At 45.4% G+C, this 22,774-nt stretch overlaps 1 protein-coding gene across 4 annotated transcripts in view; it reads left to right on the top strand.

Moving 5' to 3' along the window:
• Window positions 1-22,774, top strand: part of St3gal5 (ST3 beta-galactoside alpha-2,3-sialyltransferase 5) — a 53,243-nt gene that overhangs the window by 1,384 nt on the left and 29,085 nt on the right. The window contains exon 1 of one of the 4 annotated variants that reach the window (XM_048414773.3): window positions 1,566-1,711. The exons of 2 other annotated variants lie outside the window; for them this stretch is intronic. The gene's annotated coding sequence lies outside the window, so the exon portion shown is untranslated. Of the gene's footprint in view, window positions 1-1,565; window positions 1,712-18,918; window positions 19,070-22,774 lie in introns of those variants that run through there. One more of the 4 variants, XM_048461076.3, reaches the window with a different exon arrangement.

Below are 22,774 nucleotides of genomic sequence, written 5' to 3'. Positions count from 1 at the left end.
GAGCGAAAGAACCAGACAGGACAGATTTGGGTTTCATTTGTGTAATTCTGTATCCTGACAGCTCAGAGCAGTGTCTAACATTTCTAGTGCAGAGCTGGGAATCGTCTGTTTCCAAGTGTTTGGACAAGAGAGGATTAATACGAACTTCCAGAGCGCTGTGATCAGACTGTCTCTTGACACCCATGTCTGCTATGTGGTTGATGCTGGTTCTTTAAGGTGGAAATTTTGGTTAATGTTGGTAGTGTGTCCTTGAGACTTGAAAAGAAACGAAGGAGATGACTGGGGATTTTGATGACTGGTTTTTGTTTGTTTGTTTGGTTGGTTGGTTGGTTTGGGTTTTGGCACTGGGTATATGTAGCTCAGGTTGGCCTTGAGTTCACTCTGTAGCCCAAGCTGGCTTTGAACACTGATCCTCTGACCTCCGTCTTCTTAGTGCTAGGATTACAGGCCTGTGCCAATGTGTCTGGTTTAAACAGGAAGATGAGGAGAGACGAAAGACAGAGTGCTGGGGGGCTGGCAGGAAATTCTAAGAGCGCACAGTTCCTGAAAATTCATTCAGTTTGACATACATTGCTAATGCCCGTGTCATCAACATAGGTTAAGGGCTGAATGGTTAGGGAAACAGGCAAGGAGAAACTCTACTACGCTGCTTCTTTCTGCTCCCTTACTGGGCTGGCCGGAGCAGTGGAGAGGTAGCAGCTGTCTCTTGGGACATTAATGGTGTGCTGGGTAGTTTTTAAGGTCAACTTGTTACAAGCTGGAGTCATTTGGGAAAAGAGAACATCAATTCAAAGAGATGCCCCCACCAGATTGTCCTGTAGGCAAGCCTGTGAGAGACATTTTCTTAATTAGTGACCCACCTCATTGTGGGTGGTGCGACCCCTGGGCAGGTGATCCTGGGTTGTATAAGGAAGTGGACTGAGCAAGCTCTGAAGGACAAGCCAGTAAGCAGTGTTCCTGCTTGGCCTCTCCATCAGGCCCTGCCTGCAGGTTCCTGTCCTGCCCTGATTTCCCTCGCCATGGACTGTGATATGGAACTGTAAGATGAAATTAAACACTTTCTCTCACGTTGCTATTGGTTATGGTGTTACAGCAATAGGAATCCTAACAAAGACATGTAGGAAGAGTCGCCCTCCACACCTCTCTGGCTTCGGAGGAGGTCTCTATTCTGTGCTGCTTTTGGAATCAGGAGGATGGTCGTCATCCTCCAAGGGCGTGCTCTATGCAGCTTGTCTAGCTGGGAAGGTTTGGCATAGAAACCACTAGGAATATACATGGCAGCTGCTGAGGATAAGAAGAAAGGACTGGATCAGCGTGGGTGGCATAAGTTAGCAGAGGCATCCGCTGGAGGGGTGTGACTCATGGACCCAGTGTGAGAGAAAGTCATAAATACGGGTGGCACAAGGGCTCTCCCAGAAGAGAAACCCAGCTCAAGCAGTTCCTAGAGGGAGCAAGTGGGGTGTGCGAAGAAGGAGGGAGAAAATGAACTGAGAGAGCTCATGGTCGAAACTAGCTTACCTGGACACCTGCTGTGGGACAATAGTCTGTACCCTGTCAGTTATATTTTAAATAAACGCTGATTGGCCAGTAGCCAGGCAGGAAGTGGAGGCGGGGCGACGAGACCAGGAGAATTCTGGGAAGAGGAATGCTCATTTCAGCAGTCGTGACCTAGCTACAGAAGAAGCAAGATGTGACTGCCTCACCGAATAAGGTACTGAGCCACATGGCTAACACAGACAAGAATAGTGGGCTAATATAAGTTATAAGAGTTAATAAGAAGCCTGAGTCAATCAGTTTATAGTTAATGGAGACCTCTGTGTAATTATTTGGAACTTAACGACTGCGGGAACCGGGCAGGACAGAAAACTCAATCAACAGACACCAAAGATTTGCTCCTGTTTAAATAAGGTGTAGATACTTGCAGCTGGATGTGATGTGCAGGCTTGTCAATCTCAGCACTTGGGCAGGAGGGTGAAGAGTTCAAGGTCAACTGGAGTATATGAGACCCTGTCTTGATATATATGCACATACAGTCTTATACTTGCAAGCTTATACCTGCATACATAAAGCCAATGACATGATTCAGTGCACCAAGTTGCCTGCTGCCCAATGATCTGAGTTAAATCTTCAGAACCTACACAGTGGAATAAGAACTCTTTTTCTCTTATGACGACGTTTTAGAAACGTTGTGTAAGTTCAGGGAAAATAGACGTACCTAAAGTGTATCACCGAACAAGTTTCCATACTGAACACATGCCACCTTGAGATCAAGGATCGGTTCTGATCTAACCAGGCCCTGTGCTTTTTATGGTCACTGGCTCTCAGCATTAACCCTGGCCTGCCTGTCTTCTCTCACTGTGTGTAAATGGAAACCTGCAGTGTGTGTCTCCTTTTGTGCGCACAGAGGCCTCCCATGCTGCCTGGAGTTAGAGCATGCTCACTCTTGTTGCTGGTGGTGTTCACGGGGGAGTTTCGTGTGTCTTATCTGTGGTCAGTTGTTCTAGTGTTTGCCTGCACTAGATAGTGCTGCTGTAACTAGTGCCTAACTTTGGTAGAATGTGCGTGCATTTCTGAGAATCTGTGCTGAGCAGTAGGATCACTGGGTTATGGGCTTATTATGGGTGTATTACTCCCTTGGGGGTCCCCAGGCAAAGCTCTTTTTTTCTAGTTTTAGAATTAATGGTGGGAGCTCCTACAGCCTGAATGATGAAGGTGATCGTTTCCAGGTGATGGTGCTGGAGTTGTTTTTACAGGAGGCTAAGTTTCTGCTTGATCCTGTTCTATATGGCCTCAGGAAGAGCAAGCAGTCCTGCAGGCTCCAGGCTCTCCTCTGGTCCAAGCACAGGCAGACTGAGCTTAAGCTCTGAGCTACAGGATCCTCTTGATGTTGGGTGTCTCTAGCCTTAGTCTTCACCCATCTTGCTGCAAACCTCCACCCACCCACCCACTACGTTTCTATTTACCTACAGGAAAAGCCTTCTTACTTGAGGTTTTGAGCATACGAAGCATTTTTGTACTTCAGTTACATCAGGGAAAAATACCCAGGAGTAAATTTTTAGGTCACGAACCAACATTTATACTCATGAATTCTCTTTTTTTCCCCCTTCAGACTTAATAATATCTGGGATTATAATAATTTAAGATTGTGTGATTGGGTTTGATCTGCTCAACAAACAGCATTTAATAGGTCTACTTTATGAATGATATTTAAGCTTTTTGAATGTTGTGGCCACTTTTAAAATTCTTTATATATTTACTTAGGTTTTTTGTTTAGTTTTTGTTTGTTTTCAGATAAGAGTTCATAAAACCCTTGCCAAAATTCCCTCCCAAGTCCCTTCCAAGTGCCAGGACTACAGCCATGTGCCACCGCACTCGGGCTGTTTTTTGGTTTGTTTTTTTTGTTGTTGTTGTTGTTGTTGTTATTTAAAGACTGTCATTTTCTTAATGACAGGTTTATATATATTAACTGAGCAGAGACTTTTTCTGTTAGGCATCGAGAATGTGTCCTTTCGGCTGTCTTGTCTTCTCTTCAGCCTCTGCTCTCTCATCCTCTCCCTCTTGTTCTTCACCTCTTTTCTGTTCTCCTCTCTATCTAGACTACAGCAAGCAGCAAGATCAGGAAGAGAGATCTTTCCTTCTCTTTACTTGCCGTATTCTGCAGTCAAGGTCTTAGTCAGCTGGGGCTTATGCTGGCCCAGCCGTCGCTTACCTTCCGTCTGTTCCGGTACTCTTCAGTGGGAAGAACCTGAGTCATACCTGTAATTTAAAATTTCCTAGTAGCCTACCTTTAAAAAAGTAAAAAAGAGCTGACTGGTACTAGAGAGATGGCTTAGTGGTGAGAACGCTTGCTGTCCTAATAGAGAACTGAGATTCCGTCCCCACCACCCTTGTCGGGCAGCTCACAGCTGCCTATAATCCTAGCTGCAGGGTATGCAAAGCCTTCTTCCGGCTCCTGTGGGTATGTGCACATGTGGGCATATGAGCGCACATACCACATGTGCACATATACACAAAGTTAAAAAGTAAAATTAAGGGGCTGGCAAGATGGCTTAGTGGGCAAAGGCCACTGCTGCCAGGTCTAACAACCTGAGTTTGATCCCCAGGACCCATAACCTGGAAGAAGAGAACTCACAATGAAGACTCTCCACCTGCATGACCTCCACATGCACTCCATGGCACGTGTGCCCTCATACAGATACACACACACATACTCACAACCAAAGTATAAAATGAAGAATGATAATAAAAATAAATCTTAAAAAATAAAAAGAAACAGGTCGGTTCAAGTTTCCATTTCTCTTGACGATACCGACGCCTAAACTTGCATTTACCTAGTGACACAGCTCCCAGCCGTGTGTCGTACATTAATGAGTACTTTGTGGTCTGTTAGTCATACTAAGCCTTCAGTCCTGCGCCCCGCTCCCTGTACTGTAAACCACGAGACATAGTTTTCTCACTCTGTCCTCACCTGTTGTAGAACTGTTACATGGATTAGCTGATTTCACCATAGCCCTGTTTGGTACCGCTGCCCCTCCCATTTTACAAAGGAGGGTATTGAGATAAAAAGACATAAGAAGCTCCAGAGTTCAGAGCTAGGACTTGGACCTAGGCCTGGAGATTGTAAATGAGGCCACTGTTCCCATGTCTTTGCAGCAAATAATGTATTCCTGTTGAAGGAGTTCCCTTCTTTTGTTCCCGGCTGCTCAGCCCCGAAATAATCACACAGAAACCATAATGTTTAAATCTCCGCTTGGCCCATTAACTCTAACTTCTTATGTGCTAACTCTTACATCTTAATTTAACCCATCTCTATTAATCTGTGTATCGCCATATATAGCTTACTGGGTAAAGTTTTGGTGTCTCTTTCCAGTGTGGCTACATGGCTTCTCCTTGATTCCTCCTTCTTTCTCCCAGCATTCAGTTTAGTTCTCTCCACCTAGCTCTTCTTTATTAACCAATGGTATTCATAGCATACAGAGGGTAATCCCACATCATATTCCCATCCCTCAGGGATCCTTTCAGAATTCATGACATTGCTTTGAGGTGGCTGAGGTAGTTCTGTCCAGGTTTCTACACCTCCAGGGGCCACATCATTGCTCCCCTGGGTCTCCACGGCAGTCTTCTATCTGGTATTACCTCATGAGGGGATAGTCAACCTCAAGAGGTTTCTTCAACATCCAGTTCCACTTAGAAAATCCTTTTATTCTTCCAGTATAATTTCAGCGGTCAGGTAGGGCCTGCTCATTTCTTCGTCGGGCTCAGCGTACCATCCCTCCTGGGCTGGACCCTTTGACACAGACTTCTCCACCAGCACCTGCTGTCCCTACACTGACATCTGCCTCCTGCACCCTGCTTTAGCTCCTAGTCAGACAGCAGCAGAGAGGCATTTCTTCTTTGGGAAACCCCTTTACAGGTTCTCTGCCCCACATCTCTAAAACTTCTTGTAACACTTCTCCCCAGTGTGCAGCACAGAACACCATGAGACAGAAGACCCCGGAGATAGATGTGCTGGTCTGTTCTTAACCTTTGCTTTTTGTTGTTTGTATTTTTAGGTGGGATTGTAAGGCCTTCTGAAAGAAAAGGTCGTGTCTGTTGCTTCTCACTGTATGTCCAGATATGTACTCCATATGTGACTGACACCCACTATGTCTGTTTGGGAGTCTGCCCAAGTGCTGGCCTAAAGTCTTTTGCCAAACAAGATTGGGCCCTCAACATTTTATCCTTGGTGAGGGATAAATTTCCTCCCTGAGGAACTATTGATAATTAAAGGTTTTTGGAGAAGGGGTGTCACTTTCTTCCATGGCATAACTACTGATCAGTTGCCTTTGTTGGGGCAGGAAACACTATTTAAACTCAGTGGATCACACACATAGGAGGACATGAAGCTGGAAGGGAGATTTGTTGAGAAGAAGAACGTGAGCAGGAGAGGGAGACAGGGAGGGAATGGGTATAAAAATGACTAAAGTTCATTTGTATAATGTATAAAACTGTAAATTCTGTCTCAGCTAGAGTTTCTATTGCTATGAAGAGGCACCATGACCACAGCAACTGCTAGGGAGAAAAACATGTCATTGAGGCTGGCTTACAGTTTCAGAGGTTTCGTCCATTATCATCATGACAGGAAGCATGGCGGTACACAGGCAGACATAGAGAAGGAGCTGGGAATTCTATATCTGGATCAGTAGGGAGAAAGAGAGACACTGGGCCTGACTTGAGCATTTGAAACCTCGAAGCCCATCCCCAGTGACACTTCCTCCAACAAGGCTACACCTCCTAATAGTGCCACTCCCTTGGGCCATTTTCATTCAAACCAACACAGTAAGAAAATTTTGTTTTGTTAAAAAAATAGTTCAAGATAAAAGGGTTCTTGCCAGGCATGGTGATGCATACCTTTAATCCCAGTACTCTGGAGGCAGAGGCAGGTAGATCTCTGTGAGTTTGAGGCCAACCTGGTCTACAAAGTGATTTCCAAGATAGCCAGAGCTATGTAGGGAGACCTGCCTCAGAAAACAAAAAAATAAAATAAAAGAGTGCACAATCTGGGTGTGAATGCATTCTAGTCATTTCTGCCACAGACTTAAATATGTGATGCTGGCTTCAGAGATAGGAACATGCTTAGCACAGTCTGTTTCATGTGGCCCAGACTGCTCCTTTCGTCTTCAGCTCCTGTCCCTCAGTTGCCAGGTCCTGTCAAACCCTGCACTGTACCTGTCACTTCATTGCTGCTTCCTGATTTGGATTTTAGCTGATGTGTTCTGCACCCGTAGGACAAACACAGTTTTTATTGGTACTGGTTAATGTAGAGCTGCCTAGCAATCCCCCAGCACCCGTCTCCATCAGCCTGGCTCCCTGGGAGGATATCTAAGGCCCTGTTTGGTAATATAGTCATGTTTTACTGTCTTAAGAACCTGATTTTTGCCATTTCTCTCTGGGATGCAGGTTGGTGGCATTATAGGGTGCCTGCCCCATTGTCTCATCTGTTTTCCAGTAAACTCGAGCATGCAGGGAAGGTCCCGATGGTGAACCTTTATTTGTGCTGGCCTCACAGTTGTTTTTTCGAACTGTCTGTTCTTCTGGCTTTCATTTTCTCCTATGAAGTATGATTTATTCGGCCAAAACTTATCTTTTCCTTTTATAGGGAAATCTTCCATTTAAAACTTCCCTTCCGGAGTTTGCTATGTTTAGGACAGGCAGGGATTGCCACAGACTTGTTTTATCGTAGCAGATTCTTTGAGGGTGATGGTGTGGCCATGTCGGGTCCCCCACCCAAGAGCTCTCATATAACGCCCTTGTTAAAGGGACCCATAAGGAAGGAGAAGTCCAACGGATGGATTTCCTCCAGCATCCTGCTTTGCTCACTCTTCCTCTTTCTCTTTGAGAGGTGTCCCCACTTCTGCCACCAAATTGTTTTGAGAGTTAGTGCAGGGTTCAGAACCTTCTTGGGCGCTCTCTTACTTTAAGAACTGCTCCTCCCAGCTCAGTCACCAAATTCCAGAGACATCCTACTTCCTGATATCCCCTGCTTGACTCCCTTCTTCTTCCACCTTTGACTCAGCAGTTCAGTCACCCCTCATAGCCATGAGCTCAGTGACCTTTTGACCACCCGGTGCCTTGGCTTTGCCCTGCTGGGGTTGTTCTGGGGTCTAAGCAGGACCACTGTCCTGCTTAGAACTGTTGAATGAATGTCCTGGTGTTCTTAGTTGACGCGTTTGACCACTGTCCCTTAGATCCCCTGGAATCCAGTCTCAGCACATCTCTGGGATGTCAACATATTCTTTCCATCTAGAACACACTCAGAAATCCTTGTCACCCTTGGAACATCTGTTCACTCATCACACACCCCCATTTCCTCTACTGGACATGTTCTCCTTTTCCATCAGCCCCACTATCTCATTGTTGGTGCTTTGAGTATTTGGGGAGCTCCTGGTCAGCTAGTCACTGAAAGAGAAAAGGGATTATGCCCTATTTATTTTCCTAGTCTCAGTTTCTGTTATATTACATTTGCTTGTTAAATGTTTATTAAAAGGATTATAAATCTGGACATGGTGGTTCCTGACCCCAAGGAACCTGAGGCAGAAGAATCACATTGGATTTAAAACTACTTAGTTAAAAAAAAACAAAAAACAAAAAACAACTAAGGTGTAGGGAGAACAAAGCAAATCCCATACCCATGCAGACCAGCCCCTCCCAACTGAGGCTATATGGAAAATTTAAGCCCTAATACCCAAAGGCTGCCTGTGTTATACATTACCTTCTCTCTTGTGCTTCTGTAAGCATTCTAGTTGTTGACCATCCTTGGGGCAACTGGCAACATTCTAGCCCTTGTTATGGGTCTTCATCCCTGGTGGAATTCCAGTCAAAGAAGGCTAATGTAGACAACTCAACCCTGCTCATGTAAAATGCATGAGATAGAGGCTGAAAGGATATAGACAAGCTAGCAATGGGCACCCCTGGGTTGTAGGTCAACATCATCCTAACCTCCTTTCCACTGTGGGGAGATGTCTCAGTGGGGAGAAGCTTGCTGTGCAACTGTGAGGCCTGAGTCCAGATACTGTGCACCTGCTTCAGAACTAGGTGTAGCTAGAGTCTGGTAACCTTGGGGCTGGGGTTGGGTCCAGGCAGGAGCAAAACCAAACAAACAAAATGGGAAAAACAAGACAGGCAGCAACAGAGGAAGACGCCTATGTCCTTATCTGGCCTCTTGAGAGCATGAGAGGAGGGTGGAGAATGGGCTGAAATGTCAAAACAGAAGAATATTTTTTTAAAAAGATTTTTAAAGTATTTCCTGGATAAAGCAGATTAGACTCCCTAGCCACCATCATGCCAGAGGGAGAGGCCGAACCATGGATTGAGCCTCCTCTGCATTGCTCATTAAAACAGACCAGGCATTGGTGTGCCTCTTGGTGTCAACTCTCTGGGTCCCACATCTCTTCTTGCTTCTGGACTTTTTAGGAAGTCTCTAACAGACAAGCAGCAATTAGTATAATCCCATGTCCTATCTAAGTGACATCTAGTCTTCTTTCTTTTTTAACTTTCCATTGATTCTTTGTGGATTTCACACCATACATCCTGATCCCATACATCTCCCTATCCATTCGTATCCACCCTGCCCTTGCAACATCCCCACCAAAGAAAAATAAAATTAAAAATCATCGTGGAAGCTGTAGTGTGGCACAGTGTACCCCTTAGTCCAAGTTTTCTTTCTTTTGTAGATTTTACATTCTATTGTATGAGTGTTTGCCTGCCTGTATGTATGTTCGTCATGGGCATGCCTGGTCCTCAGAAGAGGACCTCAGATCTCCTGAAACTGGAGTTGTAGATGGTTGTGAGCTCCCATGTGGGTGCAGGAAACAAGAGTGCTCTTAACACTGAGCCATCTCTCCAGCTCCTGCCTAGTTTTCGTACGAGGAGTGAGCATGAATTGAGGTTCCTTGAAGTAAATCTGATAGGAGACCCAGATGCTAGTTCATCTTCACCCACTGTGCTCTGACAAGCCTTGTCGTTTATTCTGTTATCTACCAGAAACAGAAAGATTTGATGAAAAAAAAACAGGAACTTTACTTAGTTCCTAGGTGTGATAGTTTGAGAATGGCCCCCACTGGCCTCTATGTTTGAATACTTGCTCAGTCCCTAGCAGGTGGAACTGTTTAGAAAGAATTAAGAGGTTGGGCCTTATTGGAGATGGTGTGTCACTAGGGAAGTACACTTGGAGATTTCAAAGGCCCGTGATAGGCCCAGTTTCTTTCTGATTTCAACTTGAGGATCAGGATGTGAACTCTTAGCTACTGCTCCCACGCCATGCCTGCCTGCCTGCTGTCACACTTCCCGCCATGGTGGTCATGGTGTCACCCTCTGAAATTGTGAGCAATTAAATGCTTTTTAAAAAAATAAGTTGCTTTGGTCATGGTGCCTCTTCAAAGCAACAGAAGAATAACTAACACACTAGGTATCTCCTGTCAAGTCACTTATTAATTCATAAAGATGGCAACTTGATAGTGGATTCTGACTTATGCCACCTTAACCAACTTCACGTGAAATGTCAGGTCAGTTCAACACCATGCACCTCCAGAAAAAGTACTAAGAGAAAAGTGTAACCTCCCAGTGTTCTACTCTGGCCCCAGTGCATTACTTGAATCTAATAGTGAAGAAATATCTGATGAACCCCAGCTAGGGAACATTCTATAAAATACTTGGCCTGTACGTTTCAAAAAATGTCAAAATCATAAGAGATAATAGAACTGTTTTAGATTAAAGGAAGCCAGAGAGACATGACCTTGGGCTTCACATGTGATCCTCAACTGTGTCCTTGAAAAGGAAAAAAAAAATTTTTTTGTTGCTGCTTTTGTTAAAAAACCATCACTACCAGAGAAATCTTCCTTCTTAAAACCTTCATGTTAGAGTCTAGTTTTGAATCAGTGTTCATGTTCTGACATTGACCGTTGTTCTGTGCTTGTATAAGGTATGACTTTGTTTCTAGAAAAATAAAATATTCAGGGTGTCATGATGCCTCCATCTTGCTTCCAGGTGTATCAATAAATTATGCATATTCTGTGCTAACAGAATGGCGGTGTACATGTTAGCCATGGGGGAATATCTGGATGAAGGATAGATGGGAATTCTTCATATTGTTCTTTCTCTAAAAGCAGAGTGGACATCTCTGTAGCCCACAGTTCAAGGTGCTCTGACACCGTGACAGCAGAAACAGGGGCATGTTTGCGTCTTGTGCGGCCACTGCTCCTCAGCACCTTTCTCTCCTGACCTCTGCGGGGAGCAGAACGAGGACCTAGTCTCTGCTTCAGAGTTCTTTCCGCCATGCCTGTTCCTGCTACTGTTCTAAGAGGTTTCCTGGTTTGTGGCTGGCCTCAGGGTCAGCTGGTCAACCAGCTCTGACTGCCTCCACTGCCCTGCTTCCTGATTTAAACTGAGCCTACCACAGTCCTATAAGAGAAGTTCCCCATTCATTCAGACTTTGAAATGTGTTTAAGCCCAAACACTGTAAGATGCTGTGGTCCAGCCCTCAATAGCAGATAAGGCCCAACCCCAGCATGTTCCCATTAAAGGTGGTCTGCCCACATTGGCACTGTGGCGTACTCTTGTCATTCCATCACTCAGGAGGCTGAGCAGGAGGGTCCTGAATTTGCATCTGGACTAACGGGGCGATAACTGCCTCAGAACAAGACCTAAAATGCAAAACGCAGTACCCGCCGTGCTTTTAGAGAACCCCGAGTTGTACCTTTCAGTGGAAATCTCACACTTCTAGAATATGTTTTATTAATTTTTGAGAATTTCCTGCATAGAGTGTACTTTGATATTCACCCTCAACTCCCACCCCCAAACTCCTCCCATCTGTCACCCCTCCAGACGATTTCCAGTTTGTGCTACCCCGCATCCCCCACTCTTTTAAATCCAGTCTGAGGAACCTTTGCTCCAGCTGGGCTTCTCAGTGGAAAGGTAGCTGTGGGGGCCAGTGGATTCAGAGGAGGATTTCCAAACTGGGGCTTATAACAGGTTTGTGGGTGGGTGAACTCGTGGGTGGGTGGACTCATGGGCCTCTGCAGAGATCCCCTGAAAGGGCTGAGCTTCCGGGGCGGAGGAAGGTTGTGCCATGCGTTTTGTTCCTCTTTTCTACCTTTTCTCCCAGTTCTCACTTGCAAAGCTTCCCCTCCCCACCCTTCATGTCCAGCTGCTCTCAAGCCCAGCCCATAGTAAGCATTGTTGCATTCTCTCTGTGTGTTTGAATTAAAAAAAAAAAAAAAAATCCCCACACTGTCTTCTTTGGGGGGGGGGGGGGCGTGTCTTTAGTCTGACTCCTTCCGTTTATTCTTGCTTTCATTTTCTCCCTCCATGGCCCCAACATTGTAGTGCCTGTCTAACTCCCCAAGCCGTTTGCTGTTTGACAAGCCAGGTGAGTGAGGGTTCCAGCATCCCAGGAGGGAAGAAGAACAATAGAAAGTTTGTGCCCAACCCTGCTTTTTTGTGGATGAGTAACCTTACTTCAGTGGTTGCTTCTTGACCCACGTCAAACTGACAGATAGTGGAGCGTTTTAATCCTGTGTTCTTGGGAAGGTCGTGGCATCAAAGATCCAGTTGCTTTTTCTCCCAGGCATACCCCCACTGGTGCATGGGACAGCCATTGCTTTGTTTACCTACCCCTCCCTCACACGCATTCAAGCAGTCGTATTTGTACAACACCTGAGAAATATCCAGTGAGACTAGAGAACAATGCAGTCAGATGGCTAAAGGGGACCCCAAGAAGCCAAAGGGCAACATGTCTGTTAGTGCCCTCTTTGCATGCATATGCAGGGAAGATCATGAGAGGAAAACCTCCGAGGTTCCAGTCTATTCTGAGAGTTGGAGGACAATGTCCAGCAAAGAGAAATCCAAATTTGATAAAATGGCAAAAGCAGATAAAGTGGCACTGTGATCAGGAAATGAAAGATTGTGGAACAGCTAAAGGAGGCAAGAAGAAGAAGGCCCCTAATACCCCCAAAAGACCACTGTCTGGTTTTTTTTATTCTTCTCTGAATCCCACCCCAAGATCAAATCCACAGCTCTTGGCATCTCCATTGGAGATGTAGCCGCAAAGCTGTGTGAGATGTGGATTTAGCGGCAGTGACATCACCTTAGATTAGCTCGGCTGCAAAGCTGAAAGAGAAGTCTGAGATGGTTGTTGCTGGCTGTAAGTCCGCGGGGTGTTCCATGAAGCCAGAGTCCTGCTGAAGTAGGCCGGGAAAAGGGTGAGAGAAGAGGAATCAAACCTGTCTTCTTGTGAATGCCTTAAGTAACAGAGTGCTGTGATTGCCAGGGCTCTTATTTGAGCCATGTCTATTGCCCTCGGTAGGTTTAATTACAAAATTGATCACGATCATATCGTAGTTTCTCAAAGTGTCAGTGGGTTACATGAAGTAGCTGTGAGTGTCTGCAACACCCTGAAACTGTATCAGTAAAGTTGTACATAGGTCCAAATATTTATAAAATAAAAAGGCACTCTTATGATCCCCTTGCTCTGCACTTTGCTGTGACAAGGCCTTTGAAGATGTCCTGGCTTTTTGTTTCCAACTCATAAGTTAGTGTTAACTGTAGGGCTATTGGCTTGTTTGGTGTGGAAGCCGTGAGAGGAAGGTGCGTTTTGGGGGGGCCATAGCTCAGGGCGTGTGCTGTGAAGCTGGACCTGTTGATGCTTCAGGTTGTGTCATTTTTGTATCTAGTGGCATAACTTCTGCTGACATTCTTAGTTGTGGGAAAGAGGGGTGGGTCGGCCGGCATGAGAAGCATTTGGATTTTTTTTTTCTTTAGTTAAGTGTGGTAGATTTTCAACCATTTTAAAACAAATTATAGAACTCATCTTTGTTAGCAAAGCAAAGAATTACTATGTCAACAAAGTTCAAGAACCCTCTGTACCTAAGTGCAGTATTCAACATTCTGTTATTTTTTATATGCTTAGAGTGCTGCAATGAAGTTAAATAAACAGGATTACATTTCAAAAAGAAAGAAAAGGAAGAAGCACCTAGCTGTGGATTATTTGGACAGGAGACCGCAGGTGAATTTGGGTGCACTTTGAGTGTGGGGCCACTTGCAAGCAAATGCTCAGTGCACTCTCTCCTGAGTCAGCCCTTGAGCCAATGAGTGCTTGGTAAGTGCTTTTTGCACAGTGGCTCTATTTTAGGGTGCTGAGTTAAAAGAGTAACCCTCCTCTAAGGATCGCCTATCTTACTGTAGAGAGCAGGCAGACAGGCGGATGTTTGCCAGTGGCGAAGTCAAGCAGGAAAGTGGGTGAGCAGATTAAGGGGTAAAAAGCCGTTTGCCAAGGATCTTAATCAAGGGAGGCACAGGAACCAGGTGTGAGGGCCTAACTGCTTCTTGGTAAAATCTTGGAGAGGCAGCATCTGTGCTCATTAGTTGAGTTCTCATTTCGGAGAATGAATACTTTAGAGACATTCCAAGCATTCAGAAGTCATCGCCTTATGTGTTTAGACTTGTGAAGAGCAGAGATTTGAGTAATGGTAATGATGCCACCTTCACACCTGGGGAATTCCAGTTGATGTGGATGAAAAGACATCCCTCGCGATCACGGAGGGTTAATGAGCCAGAATGAGTAAAGTACAGATCTCAGAACAGTGGTTTTGTTTGTCGTGGGAGACAAACCCTTACAGTTTAGCTCACTCTGGAGAAGAATCTTGACAATCTTCGAGCTGAAACCTGTCATTCATTCCATGTGTTTAATCGCTGCTGGGAAAAGCTTGCTGAAAAGTGGGTTTGCTTTTTAACTCATGACATGAGAGAATTCACTTGAAAATGGGTGTCCTCATCTGATCCTGTCAGGTGTTAAATTCTGGGCATGAAGTGTAGGAATTCACATGTTTTCCAACCTCAAGTGGTTCTTCCGTAAGGCTGGGTTGCAAAACCCTTGTTGAGATAATCGAGGGAGGGACACAAGATTTATGTGTACACATACCTACTGGGAGATGGTTGAGGGAAGCCTCAGCAACCAGCACTTTCTGTGGTTTTTGATATTGTGAGGAAGCTGCATACTTGTAAAAGTCAGATGAGCCCCCCACCCACCCTGTGGAAATGGGATGATGTGGTTGGTGAGCTCCCCCCCTTGGGTAATGAGATGGTGTTGGAAGAAGGGGGCTGCTTGTTTGTCCCAGCTGCCCAGAACCGAAATAATCACACAGAAACTGTATTCATTAAAACACTGCTTGACCCGTTAGCTCAAACTTATTATTGGCTAACTCTTACATCTTAGTTTAACCCATTTCTATTAATCTGTATTTCGCCACGTGGCAGCGGCCTCCCGGCTAAGTTTCAGCAGCATGTCCTGCTCTGGCGGTGGATCCATGGCATCTCTCTGACTCCGCCCTTCTTTCTCCCAGCATTCAGTCCAGTCCTTCCTGCCTACCTAAGTTCTACCCTATCAACAGGCCAAGGCAGTTTCTTTATTCATTAATGTTAATCACAGCACAAAGAGGGGACTTCCACATCACCTCCCCTTTTCTGTTTAAATAAAAAAAGAAGGTTTTAAGTTTAGCATAGTAAAATTACATATAACAAAACAGGTATCAAGCAAGAATTACAGTTATAATATTTGTATTTATCTTATCTTTTATCATAACTAAGGAAAACTATAACTACCTATCTATTCTTCAACTCCATTAAAGACTCCAGAAGGATATAATAGTACCTAAGTAAACAGGAAGTACATTATAAGCAACTTCCAAAACTCTAGAAATGACAGAGACATCTTGCTGCCTGGACTGTTACCCAAAGTTCTTCTTGGGCATCCATTTTATTTATTTATTATTTTATTTATTGAGACAGTGTGTATATATGTGCAGACATGAATATCGTGGCAGGAGTTTGAAGGCCAGAAGAGAACTTGATGGAGTCTGATTTTTCCACCATGAGGTCCTGGGGACCAAACTCAGGACTTGAGGCCTAAAAGCAAGTGTCTTTACCTAGTGAGCTATCCTACTACCCCAAATGGCATTTTAAATAAGATTATTTACTTATTTTTATGTGTATATGGGTTTGCCTAAGTGAGTTTATATGCCCATGAGATCTGGGAGACTTCAGGACCCCTGGAACTGGAGTAACAGGTGGTTGTGAGTTGCTGGGAACCAAACCCAGGTCTCTGCAAGAGTGGTGAGCACTCGTAACAGTGGAGCCATCTCTCCAGCCCCACAAGAGATAACAGCGTGTGTGTGTGTGTGTGTGTGTGTGTGTGTGTTACTGCTATAGCTAGCCTGTGTAAGCTTATGTGTGTGTGTGTGTGTATGTGTGTTGTGTGTGTGTGGGGCACTGCTATAGCTAGCCCGTGATTAGCTACCTAGATTATGTGGCGATGGATGTCACTTGGGCAAGGGAGGGGATAGGTTGACTTCTAGAATGGGAAGAGAAGTTAGAAGTCAAGGGCTTCCTAAGGCATGCATGGGCAAGGCACAGGACTGGTGTGCTCCTGGGTGATTTTACTGTGGCTCTGTGAAGTTTACGACATGTCCTGTGATACATAAACATGAGATAGTGGTCACCATAGTAAAGTAACGGACCTGTCAGCTCACAGTCATCCACTGTGTGTGTGGTTAGAGCAGCTGAAGTACTCTGACCTAAGAGGAGTCCCACATACATTTTTATCTCCTTTTTAAAATTGTGTGTTTTAATTTGGGTTTTTTAAGACAAGCCTAGGCTGGCCCTTACCTCTGTTTAGCCCAGGCCTGCCTCATACTCAACAGCAGTCCTTCGCAGTACTGGGCTTACAGGCATGTGTCCCACACCAGTTCACAGCATTGGCTTTAGCCCTCACTGTTACATTAGATGTCCATTCTTGTCCAACATATTTTCCATCTGTTTTCTGTTTCCTTCCCCTAACCCAGCCTATGGTAACTGCTGTTGAATTAATTATCTGTGTCTGTATTTTTGAGGTGGTTTTTTTTTTTTTTTAATTGCACATGTAAGATCATGTAGGATTTGTCTTTCTGTGCCCAGCTTATTTCACGCAGCATAGTGGTGAACGGGAAATATCTTTGTCCATCATTGCTTCAAGCTGCCTCTCCCTTTGGGGTAAGGGTAGAAGAGAGTTTCATTTAGAATTTCCTGGCACCTATTGCAGCCTGGCCCCTTTGTGCTAGCCGCTGATTGCTGTGCCTGCCCATGCCTGCCCACTGTTGGCTCGCAGACTGTTCTGTGCATCTCAGACACCATTGCTGAGCAGTCCCCTCTCCCAGCAGCACACCCTGCTTGCTGACCTTGAGATCTTGTTGCTTTCTGTCACATTAGTTTCCAAAGCAGGCACTTAGCCATTGTTTTGCCTCTGTGTCCTTCCTTTGTGCGTGGACAGGACCAATGAAACTGACAAATCACCCTTTCTTGTGGGTGCATCAGGGTGTTTCTGGTAGCCCCTCCTCCTGGGGTAGGCAATTTAAAGAGCATTTTCTCCAAAAGCTAGTATTCAGCTTAAATGATGGGAGTTCCAGAACTATCTAAAGCCTACAGAGGCACAGATTTTATCTTCCTTCTTTCTTCTTTCTCTCTCATTCTCTCTCTCTTGTTTATGACAGATTCTCACATTGTACCCTAAGCTGATAACTTGCAGTTAATTCTCCTATCTCTACCTCCTGATTGCTAGGATTGCATGTAGGACCTACCATGCCCAGCACAGATTTTCTTTTTCTTAATACTTCTTCTTCCTTCTCTTCCACTCCTTCAAGGTAGATATTTCCAAGTTAAGTCTGAGCATTGCTCTTCCACACTGGGATTTTGTTATTTCTTATCTTCCTTATCCAAATTATCTTTCTGTTACCTATTTCCTTATCTGTTATCTATTTCCTTTCTTACTGAAGGAACTGAATTTACCTGGACAAGCAGCATGCCCAGTTTATGAAAAACCTCAGCCAGCTCTGATGCTGGGGAGGCCGTGGCAGCTCTGCTGTTGGTGGAGGCCGTGGCAGCTCTGCTGTTGGTGGAGGCCGTGGCAGCTCTGCTGTTGGTGGAGGCTGTGGCAGCTCTGATGCTGGGGAGGCGTGGCAGCTCTGCTGTTGGTGGAGGCCATGGCAACTCTGAACAAAGAGAAATAAATGGAAGCTGGGAGGGGTCTCAGGTTTGCCTCTCCTGATCCTCCAGTGCCCTCTCGGAGCTCAGCTTGAGCTCACATGTGAGCCTGCCTTGAGTTAGGGGGCCGACTTTGGCTGCAGAAAGAGGTGGGCACTGCAGAAAAGGGGAGCACTGCATATCGTGTGCAGCCACCATTCGCCAGTTTGCCAGGGGGACCCTGTCTTAGTTAGGGTCACTATTTCTGTGATGAAACAACATGACCAAAAGCAGCTCCAGGAGGAAAGTGTTTGTCTTACATGTCCGCATCATTGTTCATCACTGAATCAGTTAGGGGTCTTTAGAGTAAAGGAACAAAGAGAATGAATCCATCTCCCACCCCCTCCTGGTCTTCAGAGTATGCCGGAGTCCCCCAAATAGTAGGCTCTAGTGACGGTGAGGAGTGGACTTGCTGGCAGGGTGAGAGCGACAGGCAAAGAGTAAATGCTTCCCTTCCACATCCTTACATAGGGTTCCTGCAGAAGGTGTGGCCCAGATTAGAGATGGGCCTTCCCACCTCAAACGATCCGGGATTAAAGGTGTGTCTTTCCATCTCAAAGACCCAGATTAGAAGTGGGTCTTCCCATTTCAAATTAAGCAAAAACCTGTCACAGGTGTGCCACACTTTGGGGTTTAGTTAATTCCAGATGTGGTCAAGTTGACAACCAAGAATAGCCTCATAGTCATCGAAGTAAGTCAGGACAGGATCTCAAACAAGACAGGAACCTGGAGGCAGATGCTGATGCAGAGTCCGTAGAGGGGTGCTGCTTACTGGCTTACTCCCCATTGCCTGCTCAGCCTGCTTTCCTTCTTAGAGAATCCAGGCCCCCCAGCCCAAGGTTGGCCCACCCACAGTGGGCTGGGCCCTCCCCCATCAATCACTAATTAAAGAATTCCCTACAGACTTGCCTACAGCCCAGTTTTATGGAGACAGTTTCTCTGTTGTGTCGAGTTGACATAAAACTGCTCAGCACAACTGAACACTTGTAAAGTTGACACACAAACTTGATGTGGGAATTTCCTCTGTGTGCTGTGATTACCATTAATGAATAAAGAAACTACTTTGGACCTATAGCAGGGCAGAACTTAGGTAGGCATGGAAAGCTAGACTGAATGCTGGGAGAAAGGAGGCTGAGGCAGAGAGAAGCCATGTAGCCCCGCCAGAGACAGACGCCAAATGGATTACTAGAAATGGGTTAAATTGACATGTAAGAATTAGCTAATATAGAAGCTAGAGCTAATGGGCCAAGCAGTGATTTAATTAATACAGTTTCTGTGTGATTATTTGGGGGTTGAACAGTCAGGAACCAACAAGCATCCTCCCTCCTACAGGAATAGGTGTGACATTGTTGAAGGAAGTGTGTCTCTGTCTTTTCATACTGCCTTCTGATCCGGATGTACACTCAGCTACCTCTCCAGCACTTGTCTGCCCGTTTGCTACCATGCTTCCCACCATGGTGAAAATGGACTAAGCCTCTGAACCGTAAGCCAGCCCCAATGAAATGTTTTTGTTTATAAGAATTGCCGTGGTCATGGTGTCTCTTTACAGCAATAGAAACCCTAAGACAGCACTCGATGCCTTTTTAATGTGGGAAGCTTGTCTGCCAAGCAGTCTTTTCTCCTTGGGGCGTTTACAGCTTCACAGAAGTAACTCCAGCAGCTGTTCCATTGGGTTGTAACAGGTAGGACAGAGGCACAGGAAGAGAACAGTCCGCTTGCTCCTGGTGGTAGAAGCCTGCGACTTACTCCACTTGGATCTGTGGAAGAAGGCAGACTACCAGGCTGGCTGTAAACCAGAGTCCGTGTTTCCACCGCCTCCTGGGCACTGGCCTCTGGCCGTCTCTCATCTCAGGTTCATCAGCACCGTGAACCACACCAAACCTGACACTCGTGTCTCCTTTCTGTCTTTGAAACTCAGATTCTTGATGTGTTTTCTTCACCGTTCTTGGTTCACCTGCCGCTGCCTCCTCTTCCTCCTGGTTCACCCAGGCTGTGCCCCAGGTTCCTCATCAATCTGTAGGTCTTGCCTCTGAGTCATTGAGGGTGTAGCGTTCAGCCAACTGGGCTAATTCCTCACCTGTTGTGAAATCCATTTCTTATAAACCTCCCGTTCCCATGTATGTAACCTCTCTGGGCTAATTGCTCCCCTGTTGTACAGTGCATTTCTCATAAACCTCCCACCCTGATAGACAGTATGTCTGTTTCTCACCTTTCTGGACAGCCCACTCCAGCCATGTTGATTCACTCACTGATTTCTCAGTTTCAGATGTCATTTGAAACAGTATCACCCTAGCAGGCCCTCATGTAAGTCCGTATGTACATGTGTTCCCCCTGCTGTTCCGAGCTCTGCTTTTCCCGGGCAGTGGAGGGGAAAAGGGTGGGTTGGGTTTTGCAGTAGTCTGCTTACCCAGGTGTGTCTTTGGGAGAGCCAAATCCAGATAGTAATCCAGTGAAGTAGGTATTTTTGGATTCGGTCAGCTCAGATGTAGGCTGACCCTTCCCACTCTGTGGATGCCCTGTCCACTTTCACGCCAGCAATTACCTGTAAGCTCAGTTCGCCACCTCATTGTTTACTGCTTTGAGGCATCCGTTCTACTCTTGTCTCAGTGGCTGATTCTTACTTCCGTGAAAGTTTGGGGGTGCCTGTAATCAGTGTCGAGTCTCCGCGGATTCATCGCTTCTCTAGGTTCCCTTCAGCCACCCTATAAGATCCTGAAGTCTCCTCTGGTTTTGTATGACCGTATCCACTCTCTGCTGCCAGCAGCCTAGTGAGTCACTTACTTCCTCCATTCCTAAAATTCTCTCATTTCCAAAGCTGGTGAGGTGGCTCACTTGTCACCATGCCTGGTGACCTCAGCTTGCTCTTCAGGACCCACATGATGGAAGGAGGGAACTGATTCCTTCCTTCAAGCTCTCTCCTGATGTAATTCAAAATATATTATATATAGTTAATTTATAGATTTATTAATTTTATACATAGAATGCTAGGCATGGTGGTGCACGCCTTTAATCCCAGCACTCAGGAGGCTGAGGCAGGCGGATCTCTGAGTACAAGACCGGCTGGGTCTACAGAGTGAGTTCTGGGACAGCCAGGGTTTTGTAGAGAGATCCTATTTCCCAAACCACAGAACAAACAAAATGTATGTACATAATTGGAATTGCATAGCATGTAGCCTTTAAGTTTCCTGTAACTTGATCGAACAAGATATGAATAATAATAAATTATAGCAATATGATATTAATATCAATAATAATTTACTTTTACTTATACATCATTGATTAAGAAGGCTTTACTTTTAGACATTCTCTTTCCATCTAATGGAAGTGGAGACAGTGATACTGAATAATATCACTGCTTCCCTCTGTTTCCAGCTGCCTTTTGTAGTACATATAACATAGCTGGCCTTCAGTAAATTCTGACTAAATTTCCTTGAAGGTAAAATGTCCTACAGATGGACTAGAAGCTTCCCCTGTTACTTTTTAAAAAAGATTTTTTATGTCCTCCACCTTCCTCCCTCCCCTTCCCTCCTGTCCTCCCTCCAGCCTTCCCTCTTCCCCCTTCAGCATGTGTGTGCACATGTGTGTGTATCTGTGCATGCTTGCATGTAGGTGCCTGAGGTTGGAAGACGGTGTCAGATTCTCTGGAACTGAAGTCACAGGCAGTTGTGTGCCATATGACATGGGTGACGGGAGCCAAACCAGAGTCCTGAAGATCAGCAAGTGCTCGCAATTACATTTCTTCACCAGGGCTTTAGTAAGAATTATTTCCTTCTCAGACATATGGGCTCTTAAAAAATCCATTACACTTTTTATGTATAAGTAGAAAAATACCTTCAAAGATAAGCTTTTGATAAATGAAGTAGTCAGTGAAGCCATAAAGTAGGGGCTGTGACCCAGTAGCCTAAGTAAGGATAGGGCAACATTGATGCCCTGGGGAACCCACGCTCTTAGGAGAAGGAGAAGAGAACCAGGAGTGACAATAGACCAGTCCTGAAGAAACTATATTCAAGTGAGGGAGACAAGAGTCAAATTATGTTTAAAAACATTAAGTCTGAATAGTATGGCCCACGGTCCTAAAGCTAGAGGACTGTGTCTATAGAAGATTATGGAAGCAGTCTCTGCAGGTAGGGTGGGGATGCAATCGCCTGTGAGTCTAGCTCCAGTGTTTCCACATTCCATAAACTAATTGCAGTTACAACCTGTCATTTCGGGGAAATCACAATGACTGGAACTCGGGACTGTTGACCACAGTGTATCCTTAGTCGAGCAGAGAAAAACACACCCGTGTGTGCTTGTGCCCAGAAAGCATTCTCCACTTGTGTGCAGTTCAGTAGGTCTTCTCACCTTATTTAACACAATCAAGAGCATCCCCATAGACATGCCCACAGGCCCATGTGATCTAGACAATCCCTTATCAGCTTGGCATAAAACACACATCACTTTCAAGCCATAACCTTCTGTCCCTTGTCCACAGTGTCTCAGGTTAATCACCTAAACTACAGTTCAACTTGAACAACTCCCATCACTTTAAGAAATACAAAGTCACCTGGAGCTAGGTGGTGGTGGTACAAGCCTTTAATCCCAGGACTCGGGAGGCAGAGGCAGGAAGGTATCTGTGAGTTCGAGGCCAGCCTGGTTTACATAGAGCTAGTTCCAGGACAGGTTCCAAAGCTACAGGAAAACCCTGTCTTGAAAAACAAACAAACAAACAAACAAAGGCACCTGGTAGGGGTGGCATACATCTTTAATCCTAGCACTCAGAAGGCAGAGGCAGGTGGATGTCTGTGAGTTCAAGGCCAGCCTAGCCAGTTCCAGGACAGCCAGGGCTACACAGAGAAACCCTGTTGGGGGGCGGGGAGAAGAAAAGAAAACAAAGTCTCTCACTGTGACTTTTTTTGTTTGTTTTTTTGTTTGTTTTTTGAGACAGGATTTCTCTGTAGCCTTTGGAGCCTGTCCTGGAACTAGCTCTTGTATATCAGGCTGGCCTCAAACTCACAGAGATCCGCCTGCCTCTGCCTCTGGAGTGCTGGGATTAAAGGCGTGCGCCACCACCGTCTGGCGTGACTTTTATAAAATAAAAAAACAAGCTATATATTGGTGCAAAAATAAACATTTCAAAATGGAAGAATGACATGAAACAGTCTCACTTAAACAAAATCAAAACCCAGCAGGGTAGACAGCAAACCCT

This window comes from Myodes glareolus, chromosome 6, assembly GCF_982192425.1.
Source record: "Myodes glareolus chromosome 6, mMyoGla1.1, whole genome shotgun sequence".
In the NCBI taxonomy this organism is placed as follows: domain Eukaryota; kingdom Metazoa; phylum Chordata; class Mammalia; order Rodentia; family Cricetidae; genus Myodes; species Myodes glareolus.
The sequence above is the reverse complement of the archived record's forward strand: the minus strand, read 5'-3'. Positions and strand labels throughout refer to the sequence as shown.